This window comes from Sabethes cyaneus, chromosome 2 (genome assembly GCF_943734655.1).
Source record: "Sabethes cyaneus chromosome 2, idSabCyanKW18_F2, whole genome shotgun sequence".
Classification (NCBI taxonomy): domain Eukaryota; kingdom Metazoa; phylum Arthropoda; class Insecta; order Diptera; family Culicidae; genus Sabethes; species Sabethes cyaneus.
Window position 1 is genome coordinate 126361360 of NC_071354.1, and position 12535 is coordinate 126373894.

The window sequence follows — 12535 nt, forward strand, 5'->3', positions numbered from 1 at the left end:
GTGTTGCCAATTATGGCGATAAAACATTACGAACTGTGTTGCCAATTTAATCATTTTTTTTATCTTTGGAACGTTTGAAACAGTACCTGAACTGCCCTCGGAATCCATCCATCAAGTGAAAGCACAATATAGAACGGTTACATATGCTTGAATCTATTTGTTATCATCAGAGGTTGGAAAACTCGCAAAATGAATAGAGTAAGGAGGGGTAAAAGTGCGATGCGGGTAAAAGTACGATTCAATGATTTATCGATGCAGATTCCGAGTAAATTTTCTACATTGGCATGGACGGGTGACTACTTTGACAGCTTGAATCTAACGTAAACTTTGGTTGCTTACGAAGCATAGTTGCTGAGTTATGTGCAAATGTTATTTTAGGGCGGTTTTGATGTAATTTTTCGTTATACGGCAAATATGATATCAATAGGTGGATATTACTTGTTGAAAATTTGTAGCAGCGTTTTACATCACTCACATATCTGTTTTGAAAATACGGCGAAAATAACTTACAAAATATACTTTTGCTTTTCCGTAATTTAATCTAACCCCGTCAAGCGCCTAGCGGGGTAAAAGTTCGATTCACGGACGGGGCAAAAGTGCGTTACATGAACGAGGCAAAAATGTATAACTAATTATATACAGCTTTAGGTACTATATTACAGATACTAGAAATGAAAGATCTGCAGAAAACTGTGTGCTCTACAGATGTTGGCCGAAGAAAAACAATGTGTTTCCGCTGAAACAAAAAATAAACGTTTGGAAAAGTTTCGATCTAACGGAGGCTGCAATACACCAGCGCAAAATAGAAAAGGTGCAAATTGAGAATATTCCTTACCGAAACATAACGCATATTGAAGATAATACGGTTTTGTTAGCTACTGCTGGGCTAATTTCATGGATTCTAGCTTCGAACTTTTACCCCGCGGTATTCGTACTTTTGCCCCGCTAGTGGGGTAAAAGTGCGAATCTGCACTTGATCAGAAGAAAGAAGAATTTATTTTGCAAAACACTATTACCGCAGGTGATTTATAGTTGAATGTGAAGACATTGAGTTACTGCATCACTATAAAATATATTATGTTGTTGTCCTTCTTTATATCTCACGAAAACTGATGACAACTTCAAACATCGCATTTATGCCCCGCCCTACTCTATATACGCCGAGCATCGGCAAACGGTTTTTATCATGATAAAACAGCTACGCGAGTGGTTCAATTCGCCTATAACAATGAGCATCATACACTCACACTTCATAGCATCGCTGAATATACGAATATCGTGAGCAACGCAAAAGTGCAAATTACTGCTTACTGGTGCTTGTAAAGCCACTAACACTACTTTAAACTATTCCGTTTTCGTGGTAATATTATTTTGAATACTTTCTGGCGTCCCCGGACATTCTATATCCGATAAATCGAACACACTCAATGTTCAATATTCAATTTTTGAACGAATTCTGATGTTCACATTGAGGTTCTGTTCGTGATAAAATTCAAAGCTGATGCGTGCATTATCGCCGAGGCAGGCGAATATTGTGTGTTCATGAGGGATCATCGATTCAAACGATCACTTTTTCGCGAATTCTCCAACCACTGAGGTTGAGTGATCGGAATTAGGAGCTGATCGCAATTACAGTCACCCCAGTATTATGGGCCACCCAGTATTATAGGCCAGTCTATACCTTACGTTAGTTTTATACGTAGCAAATTAATATTTAACTATCGAGTATGAGTTCAATAGATAGCAGCAACATTCTGCTGCATAGTTGACAGCAATACATTCAGTTCCAATGCGTTAATTTTCTTAATTTTCCGATGCATTTTCCGCTTTAATAGGGTAAGGAACAAGTTAAGCAGTGTTACCTATTTTAATCAGTTGAAAATAAATGAGCCGAAAATGCATTTTTTCATTCATATTTTCAAAATCTTTTGATAGGATCATCTTCACAAATCACTTAACCATACATTTGATTCACACAAACACAATTTACTGGGTTTCCGACAAGAAATTTGATGAATTAAAAATTGTTGTCCAAAAACGTAGATTTTTCAGCTGCTGAAGGCAATCGCCACCTCGCTACTAACGAATCCATCACATTTTTCAGCACTGATTACAACCACTCTAAAAGTTAAGCACTCAATTGTCACATACCATATTATTCACTCTCTTTTTACCTTTGTTATACTATAACAAAGGTTTAAAAATTGGTCGAAAAACACGAAATCGATCCGAGGCCCGGAGGGCCGAGCCACATATACCAGTCGACAGGGTTCGACGAACTGAGCAATGTCTGTGTGTGTGTGTGTATGTGTGTATGTGTGTGTGTGTATGTGCGCGACGCAACTTTTCTATCGCCTGTTTCTCGGAGATGGCTGAACCGATTTGTTCGCTATTACTTTTGTTTGAAAGGTATTATTGCCTAGTATATCACTATTGATCACTATTCGATGTTCGACATTTCGTTTAAAAGTTATAAGTAAAAACGTGAAAATTACGTGACACGATTTTCTCCGGAACCAAGTGACCGATTTCAACGATCTTGGTATCGAATGAAAGCTCTTGTTAACGCTAAATTTTTCGGGTAAATTTTATTGAAAACAAACAAGTAGTTTAAAAGTTATCCTAAAAAAACCTGTTTTGACAAGGTAATAATTATCGCCTGTTTCTTAGAGATGGCTAAACCGACTTAGGCGCTATTAGTCTCATTTGAAAGGTAACATAGCCTAATAGATCACTATTTGTTTTTTGATTGGACGTTCAATTTGAAAGTTACGAGCAATTGAATACAACACATTAAAATTTATAATAATTTATAACCATTTCATCTAAGATGATTTATCTAGTTTGAATTATTTTGACATCAAATTAGAGATTTTAATGCTGCAAATATATCTGCAAAATTTCAGTAGAATTGGTTTTGCCGATCAAAAGATATTAACCCTCCAACACTCGCGCCAACTTTTGTAATACGGGTTATTCGCGCGCACAATGGCCCAAAGCCAAAAAAATATGCGCACTAGAGTTTTGACTGGGAAAACTTGGTTTTAGATTGATGGAACCTTTGGAAGAATTTCTTGAAATTGAAAGTTCTATCGTCTGATGCAATTTAAATTTTGATTAATCCCCCTAAAAGTGGAATAAAAAAATTATTTTTCTTCAGTTTCAATATAACACATTGATGTATTCTGCAAAGTTTTAGAGTATATTATTACAAGAAATTTTGCTGAAGACAGTAACCCCCTATCTCTTCAGCGAAGCTAGAAAAATATTATTTATTATATATGAATTAGTGAAATCAGTTTTTTATTTTGGCTCTTTTCGTAATTGTTGTATGACTTTTTCATGTATTACAAAGTTGCACAAATAGTAAAAATACACAACTTTGTTGAATATAGTATACCTTTATGTTTGCTTGTTTAGGAACTGTAGAACTTTGATTATAAAAAATACCCTAATTTTGACCCCGAATTACTCGACTACCAACAGACGGATACATTTTAAACATTTTACATTATTGCTGATTGTTTTGATGCATACAGACACCATTTTTCCATATGAAGAAACGAGAGAAAATTCCAGGCCAATTCCGGTACATCTAATATGCTGTTTGCTTCATTTATGTGATGTCAGTTTATGCTGATCAATTTTCCCAACAATTTAAAGTATTAATGCATTGAATAATTATGACATTTTGCTCAGAATAAGTTCATTGAAGAATATACGTTAGTTAAACAACGATTTGTAACTTTATAACAATATGGCGTTGAAAAACCTACACGTGTTGTACAAAATACAGCAGCGTGAGTAACCGAAGGTTAATAAAAATTGATGAAATTTTTTCTAGAAAACTTTATTGGTGTGAATCAAATAGGCATTACAGGAAATTATGCATAGTTCAAAAATCTATAAACTAGACCTTTACTACGCAATGCATATGTTAAAAAATAATATTTGCTCTTACAACCTACTTTTACTTGCACTTACTCAAATTATTAACAACTTACTTATCCTTATTCAGCAATTTCATGAAAAAAGGATCTATCAAAATTTATAAGTGGTCATATTTTGTTCAAATTTTGTAAACGTATTCAATTTTCAAAAATTTTATGTAAACCAACGCACTACGCAACGTTAACCAATAGATGGATTATACTCCGCAGACGTGTCGGTTTCTATCTCAAATAGCAAGTAAGACCGTATAACAAAGGTTCCTTTCACCACTAGGTGGATTAAATCGGGTTTTTTCTATTATCTAAGGCTTTGTCTCTAGCCGAAAGTTTTATAATTTTATAACAAAACTGAACACAAATTCTGAATTGACGGAACCTGTTCACCAGTAGCAGCAGCTGCAGCAAAACTGATAAACTATCGTATTGCCAAGACACTGTTTCGGTTCTGGAAATAAGAATTATAGGTTTGAAATTAACTGAAACCTCCAATGGTGAAAACGTGGTTCAATACTTTCAAGAGAAATGTATGTTCATAATTAATTTTTCTTTATTAAAAACAACAGAAAAGACACCTTTTTCAATAATTTTACGCTCTTGATTTACCAAGACAAACCGAAAAAATTCGGGAAGTTGCAAACGATCACAATCTACCGTACAGTACAGTTCCGCGTTATTTTTGGAAACCACCCAAAACTAATAAGCCAAGACCAAATACTTTTCTTCTTCTTGAACTTACTTACTTTACTTAGTTGGCTTGCCGTTCTAAAACAAAGCCTGATGAACAAAGTTTCTCCAATGCACTCGGTTGTAGGCCAACGCTCTCCAATTTCTCAGACTCTCTCCACCTAGTCAAACCATCTTGCTTGCTGCACCCCTGGTCGTCTTATTCCTACTGAATGTGAGGCAAATACTTTGCAGAGTAGTTGTTCGGCATTCTTGATAGTTGTCCTGCCTATCGTATCCGGATAGCATTTCGTACACATGGTTTGTCATGTACTATCCTGGAGGCCATCACCTTGATGAAGCCCTCTGCGTGATTCGAATGAACTTGACAATCTACTCGAAATCCGAACACAGCACTGAGTACCATTCATCATAGATTGAATCAGTTGAATTAGCAAAAGCAAAAGAAGCAAGCAAAAATTGATTCTAATCTCAACTCACTCAGACAGTTGCTGAGTACAGTACAAGATACAACAAGATCACTAAATCGCGAGAACTGCACACACACACACACAGACACACACACACACACACACACACACACACACACACACACACACACACACACACACACAGACACACACACACACACACACACACAGACACACACACACACACACACACACACACACACACACACACACACACACACACACACACACACACACACACACACACACACACACACACACACACACACACACACACGCACACGCACACGCACACGCACACACACACACGCACACACACACACGCACACACACGCACACACACACGCACACACACGCACACACACGCACACGCACACACACACGCACACACACACGCACACACACACGCGCACACACACACGCACACACACACGCACACACACACGCGCGCGCGCTCGCGCTTTTCTCTAAATAAAACCAATTTTATTTTACTGACCCATAATACTGGGAGCATTGACCCATAATTCTGACCAAAGCGGCCCATAATACTGTTGTTATGCTTTATGCGTTATGCTAACATTTTGTTATTTTGCGAAAAAGTGTGTGATTTTGTATTAAGTTTGCCTACAGAACATCAAATTATGATATATTTATAACCAATTAAGTTATAAATAAACTGTAAATTATTTAAATCTGTGTTTCTACCAATAATTTTGTAACATCATCATGCTTAACTGGCCCATAATACAGGGATGACTGTATATTGTAATCATATTTATACATACTTATAGTAAATATATATATATTTACTTGCATTCGGTCATCAAAATAATAGATTTGTTATCGACGATAAAGATTATGATGTGATAAGTGCTTTTTCATTCAATTACTTTTTGCGTTAAACAAAACGTTACGGGACACCATTTTGAAGCACCTATTTTATTTTACATAGAAATGCTTACCAAAAGTCAAGCACAGCGCGATTTTGATTGTACATGTATGATTAAAGAAAATTCATAGTTTCAAAAAATTCGGATTTAAATTCTCTGGTATATGGAAATAAATGCAAAATTTTCGTTACGGTACACCACTATAAAAGTATCTGTTTTTAAATGCCGCTTATGTGGAAAATGCTTTCATTTTTCAAAAAACTCTGTAAGAACAAAATGTTACCCTAGTAATGAAACATGTTTTGACGATATACAGTTTTAAATTACTTTGGCTTAAAACTATTGACAGAGAATTAAATTCAGCCTTGCCTAAATGATGAAAAAATCTATATTGTTAACCTCCCACTTGTAAGGTGCATTTTAGCATGAATTGTCAATAAACAATATGGCAATTCAAGATTTTTGTAAGCTTTATAGTATGTTTGAACTTACTACATACAAATATTCTTAATATTACTTAACAGAATTCTGTGGTAATAACAATATGGTCATCGGTGGATCGCTCTTTCACCATAGACCAGCACATAAAGTCACATGGATTTCTCGCGAGGGTCGAGTAGAAAACGAAATCGACCACATCTGCACGTAAACGAAACACAGCCAGAGAAAAAAGAAAAAATCAGAGGGGTTGTGTACAAGACACGACCGCATATATAGGTGACGCAGGACTACGTAAGTCTCTTTATAATGATAGTAGGATGTATTCATGCTTGTAATCATTCGATTCTTCATGTATACATGCTATATGCAACATAATACATGCTACATGCGTTGTATGTAACATTTATCAAAGTAGTAACATTGAATACGTTCAATTCTCAAAAGATTGTGCATTTGAAAACAATTTAACAAAATCAAGAACACAAACTATTGCTTTCCTGCTACCTTACTGAAATTAAAGATTGTTTTTATTACCCATGGTTCCCACGTTGAAGGGATTTTACCAATTCAATCCTATTTTATCAACAGCACATCTTTTCACTGCACTTCTAATGAAACAGCAAGCATGCATATTCACAGAGTCGTATTATGACCGAACACTACAGCTGTAGCACATTTTTCCAACACAGATATCAAATTCGCCGTGGTTTAATCGTCTCGCAATAAAGAATTTGCGTTCTGTTGGGACAACGAACTTGTGTCATTTTTTCTGGCACACTTCCCTAACACAGACATCAAATTGGACTAAGTTTAATCGCATTCGTAAGAAATCTGTTGGCACGAAGGGGCTTTGTCACTCTTTCTGGCGTACTTCCCAAGCAACGACATCAAAATGGTCTAGGTTTAACCGCGGTGTTAAGAAATTTTGTTGAGATGAGGAGACTTGTTCACTTGTTTTGGCTTACTTCCCAAGCACAGATATCAAATTGGTAAGGTTTAGATCATCATAAAGAATCTTTCAACCAATCACGAAGCGAGAATTCTGGTAAAGCATAGGTTCATTATTTCCAATTTTTCAATAGTTCAACATCAAGAATCCATACTTTTCTTCATTTGGGTCAATTCTTACAAGATTTTCCGATCGATTGGTGTAAGAATATTGAAAATCGATCGGAAAACCGCTGAGCTATTAGCGCTCGAAACCTTTCATTTTTCGTGACGCTCGCATTTTTCGATTTTTTGGAATGACACCCTATATCAAAACTTGCTGTAAGACGTAGTCCTACGTCAAAAGCAGACAAAATTCTTTTCGTTTTTTTCAAGCTCTGTTTTGTTTACAAAACTCAAAAGCTATAAAAGTCTTTGCCAAGCTACTACCAACAAAACAAAAAAAGTTTGTTCCAATACGTTGTGTAGTTTCTGAGAAAAAGGTACATAAAGTTTGAAAATCGTGGTTTTCTAGGAACGGCGGTTTATTCCGCCGAAGTTGTTCCACGCCGCACTAGAATGCTTATGTGTATGATCGTTTTTCGGTCACTTCCCGTAGCCGGATCATTACAAATTTGATATCAAAATAAACGGAAAAGACTGCAGAATCAAAATCTGAAATAAAAAAAAATAATGATTTTTTTCAAAAATTTTGGTCGTTTATGTCCCCTTAATGTGTTATAACTATGTTATAAAAATGTAATTTAAAAAAGTAAAAAAGTAATTTGCTAAATTTTATTCAATAAACATCAAAACCACTGCTTTTCCACTGGCACGTAATCAGGCTGAAAAAACCAGCAGCAATCGCTTACGCGTATCCGCTCTTGTTGATGGTTTCGAAAACACACAATTATGATCACGTTTACTTATTCTAGCAACTAAACAGCTGTGAATATGATGTCACAGAACAATTCCATTTCTTTTCATCAGGGAAGAACACAAAAATTCCCCTCTGATATGAAAATATATATCAATTTTCATTCACTAGCAATCTGCAGCATTTTGCTTTTAATTTCAGCATATGGTGCTTTATTTACACTACTACCAAGATGTGATGCATTTGCGCCTGAAACTCTTCTATCGTGTTGACATAGCTAGTATTTGAGTGACAACCACTTGCTTCTGGTGCTAATGTATATGTACTATACAATGATACACTAGCGCCAGCAGCAAGCTGTTGTCACTGCAAAACTAGTTATCTTCAATGAGCCGGTATCTAGGCAATACCGACACGTTATCCATCGGTCTCTCTTTTGATCTGTTTTTGAAAAGCAACTAACCCCTGTGCAGGCTATTTCGGCCGGACGGATTTAAAAAACACAGACACCACTATAGAAAATGGGCCCAATTTAGCCGTAGCGACTTCATCATTTCTCGCGACTATAACTCAAATTCAGTAGCGTTTCATTAAGACCAAAATACACGCCGATATTCTGTAAATAATTTTCTATCAACTGGTATAAACATCTTGTTTCGAATGAATATAGTTTCAACGTAATTCCTGAATATTGTTTAGGCTACCGCTTAATGGGCTGAAAATACCCTCCCGTACGCTACTCGCTTACCAACCAACTCATTCATCATGCATTGTTGAGTGAGGGGGCTGGTAAATGGCTTGGTAATGCGTACCATCGGTGCCTTGTGCACTGGGCATAAAATAGACCCCACAGTGGTTCATAGCCTCTTACCTAGCAACTCCTACCCCAACCTCCTCGTGGTACCAGCCGGGATACGAGCAACCTCGGGTGGAGATCGGGTAACCAACCCCGGTGGAAACCAAGGTCGTATGCTGACAGGGGGGGAGGGCTCCTTCGAGCTACGTTGGCCCTCCGGCGATACTGTGGGGTTGGTTGCGGGCTTTGCAAGCCTGAACCACTAAAAAAACCAAAGCAATGGACTCCGTAAGTAATAATAATAACTCTAATCGGAACAATCGGCAAAGACCCAGGCGACGAAAACGGACTAACGATTGGAAATTAGGAACATGGAACTGTCGGTCTCTAAATTTCCTCGGAAGTACCCACGTGCTTTCTAAAGAAGTGAAGAGCCGCAAGTTCGACATCGTAGCGCTGCAGGAGGTATGCTGGAAAGGAACGATGGTATGTACGTATAGAGATGGTCATACCATCTACCAGAGCTGCGGCAATACACACGAGCTGGGCACAGCTTTTATAGTGATGGGCGAGATGCAGAAGCGGGTGATCGGTTGGTGGCCGATCAACCCCCGAATGTGCAGATTAAGAATCAAGGGCCGATCCTTCAATATAAGCATAATTAACGTGCACAGCCCTCACCTCGGAAGTACCGATGATGACAAAGACGAATTCTACGCGCAGTTGGAGCGTGAATACGACCGCTGCCCAAGACATGATGTCAAAATTATCATCGGGGACTGTAATGCTCAGGTTGGTCAGGAGGAGGAATTCAAACCGGTGATTGGACGGTTCAGCGCTCACCCGCAAACGAACGAAAACGGCCTAAGACTTGTCGACTTCGCCGCCTCCAAGAACATGGCCATACGTAGTACCTTCTTCCAGCATAACCTCTACCATCGGTACACCTGGAGATCACCCAACCAAACAGAATCACAAATCGACCACGTTCTGATAGATGGTCGGCAATTTTCAGACATTATCGACGTCAGAACCTATCCGGGCGCTAACATTGATTCGGACCACTACCTAGTGATGGTAAGGATACGTCAAAAACTATCGGTTGTGAACAACATACGATACCGCCGCCCGCCACGGTATAATCTAGCGCGACTGAAGCAACCAGAGGTCGCCGAAAACTACGCGTTATCTCTCGAAACCGCGCTGCCGGAAGAGGGAGAGCTGGATGAAGCCCCTCTTGAAGACTGTTGGAATGCCGTGAAAACAGCCATTAACAGCGTAGCGGAGAACGTCCTAGGCAGTGTGGCACCGAATCGACGTAACGAATGGTTTGACGAGGAATGCCAGCAGATATTGGATGAGAAGAACGCAGCGCGGGTACAAATGCTGCGTAGAGCCACCCGTCAGAATGTGGAGCGATACAAACAGAAGCGGAGGCAGCAAACCCGACTCTTCAAGGAAAAGAAGCGCCACCAAGAGGAGAAGGAGTGCGAAGAACTCGAACAGCTGTACCGCTTTCACGACACACGGAAGTTCTATCAGAAACTCAACGGATCTCGCAAAGGCTTCGTGCCGCGGGCCGAAATGTGCAGAGATAAAGATGGAGGTATCTTGACTGATGACCGTGCGGTGATCGAAAGGTGGAAGCAGCACTACGATGAACACCTGAATGGCGTGCAGGCGGAAGACCATGATAGCGGAGGAAGTGACCACATTGGTGCAGCAAGCGACGAAGATGTGCCACCCCCATCGATAAGGGAAGTTAAAGAAGCCATCCAGCGGCTGAAGAACAACAAAGCAGCGGGAAAGGATGGCATTGGAGCGGAACTTATTAAAATGGGCCCGGACAAGTTGGCCGGCTGTCTGCATCAATTGATTGTCAAGATTTGGGATACGGAACGACTACCGGAGGAGTGGAAAGACGGGGTTATCTGCCCTATCTACAAGAAAGGTGATAAGCTGGATTGTGAGAACTACCGAGCCATCACTATCCTGAATGCCGCCTACAAAGTGCTGTCCCAAGTCCTCTTTCATCGACTATCGCCAATAGCCAATAGATTTGTGGGAAGTTACCAGGCCGGCTTCATGGAGGGTCGGTCTACAACAGACCAAATCTTCACCCTGCGGCAGATCCTCCAGAAGTGCCGCGAATTCCGAGTCCCCACGCACCACCTGTTCATCGATTTCAAAGCCGCATATGATAGCGTAAACCGACAAGAGCTATGGAAAATTTTGGACGAAAACGGCTTTCCGGGTAAGCTTACTAGACTTATCATGGCTACGATGGATGGGATCCAGTGCTGTGTGAGAATCTCGGGTGGATTGTCGGACCCATTCGAATCTCGCAGGGGACTTCGACAAGGAGATGGTCTTTCCTGCCTGCTATTCAACATTGCGCTTGAAGGTGTTATAAGGCGAGCGGCGATCGAAATGCGGGGCACGATTTTCAACAAATCCAGTCAATTTATCTGCTTTGCTGACGACGTGGATGCTGTCGGCAGAACATTTGAGGCGGTGGAAGATCAGTACACCAGACTGAAACGCGAAGCAGAGAAGATTGGATTGCAGATAAATACGTCTAAAACGAAGTATATGCTGGCGGGCGGGACCGAGCGCGACAGGGCTCGCTTGGGCAGCACCGTGGTAATCGACGGGGATGAGTTCGAGGTAGTCGACGAGTTCGTATACCTTGGCTCGCTGGCAACAGAGGACAACAATACCAGCCGTGAGATTAAAAGACGTATTATCAGCGGAAGTCGGGCCTACTACGGACTCCACAAACACTTGCGGTCGAACAATCTGAGCCCCCGTTCAAAGTGCACACTGTACAAAACGCTAATTAGACCGGTTGTCCTCTACGGGCACGAAACGTGGACATTGCTAGAAGAGGACCTACGAGCACTCGGAGTTTTCGAACGGCGGGTGCTAAGAACCATCTTTGGCGGAGTGCAAGAGAACGGTGTATGGAGGCGAAGAATGAACCACGAGCTCGCGCGTCTCTACGGCGAACCAAGTATTCAGAAAGTGGTTAAAGCTGGACGGATACGTTGGGCAGGACATGTTGCTAGAATGCCGGACAACTATCCTGCAAAAATGGTTTTCGCATCAAATCCGGTAGGAACAAGACGAAGAGGGGCACAGCGAGCGAGGTGGCAAGACCAGGTGGAGCGAGATCTGGCGAGCACTGGGTGCCCGCGGAACTGGAGATCAGTTGCCATGGACCGAAACAGATGGAGAAATTATACTGCGCAGGCCTTGTCATAAAACGTTAGGCCAATTAAGTAAGTAAGTGTTGAGTGAGGGATAATCCGTTTTCCTCTTGCTCTATGTAAGATCCCATCAGTGATAATCCTGCACAGAGACCGATGTTTTATCCAAAACATGTCTAGTAGTTATTAACGGGATGACAAGGTTATGATCTCCCATATATCTGGTCGTAACCGACTGAATACGTCTTCGCTTAAAGTTAATCTTCCGTTCTTTGGCTTAGCCATCCCACC

The 12535-nt window shown here is 40.2% G+C and overlaps 1 protein-coding gene across 1 annotated transcript in view; it reads right to left on the reverse strand.

Moving 5' to 3' along the window:
- The window catches only part of LOC128735967 (cilia- and flagella-associated protein 45), a 345167-nt gene that overhangs the window by 66423 nt on the left and 266209 nt on the right, over nucleotides 1-12535 (reverse strand). The window lies entirely within an intron of this gene.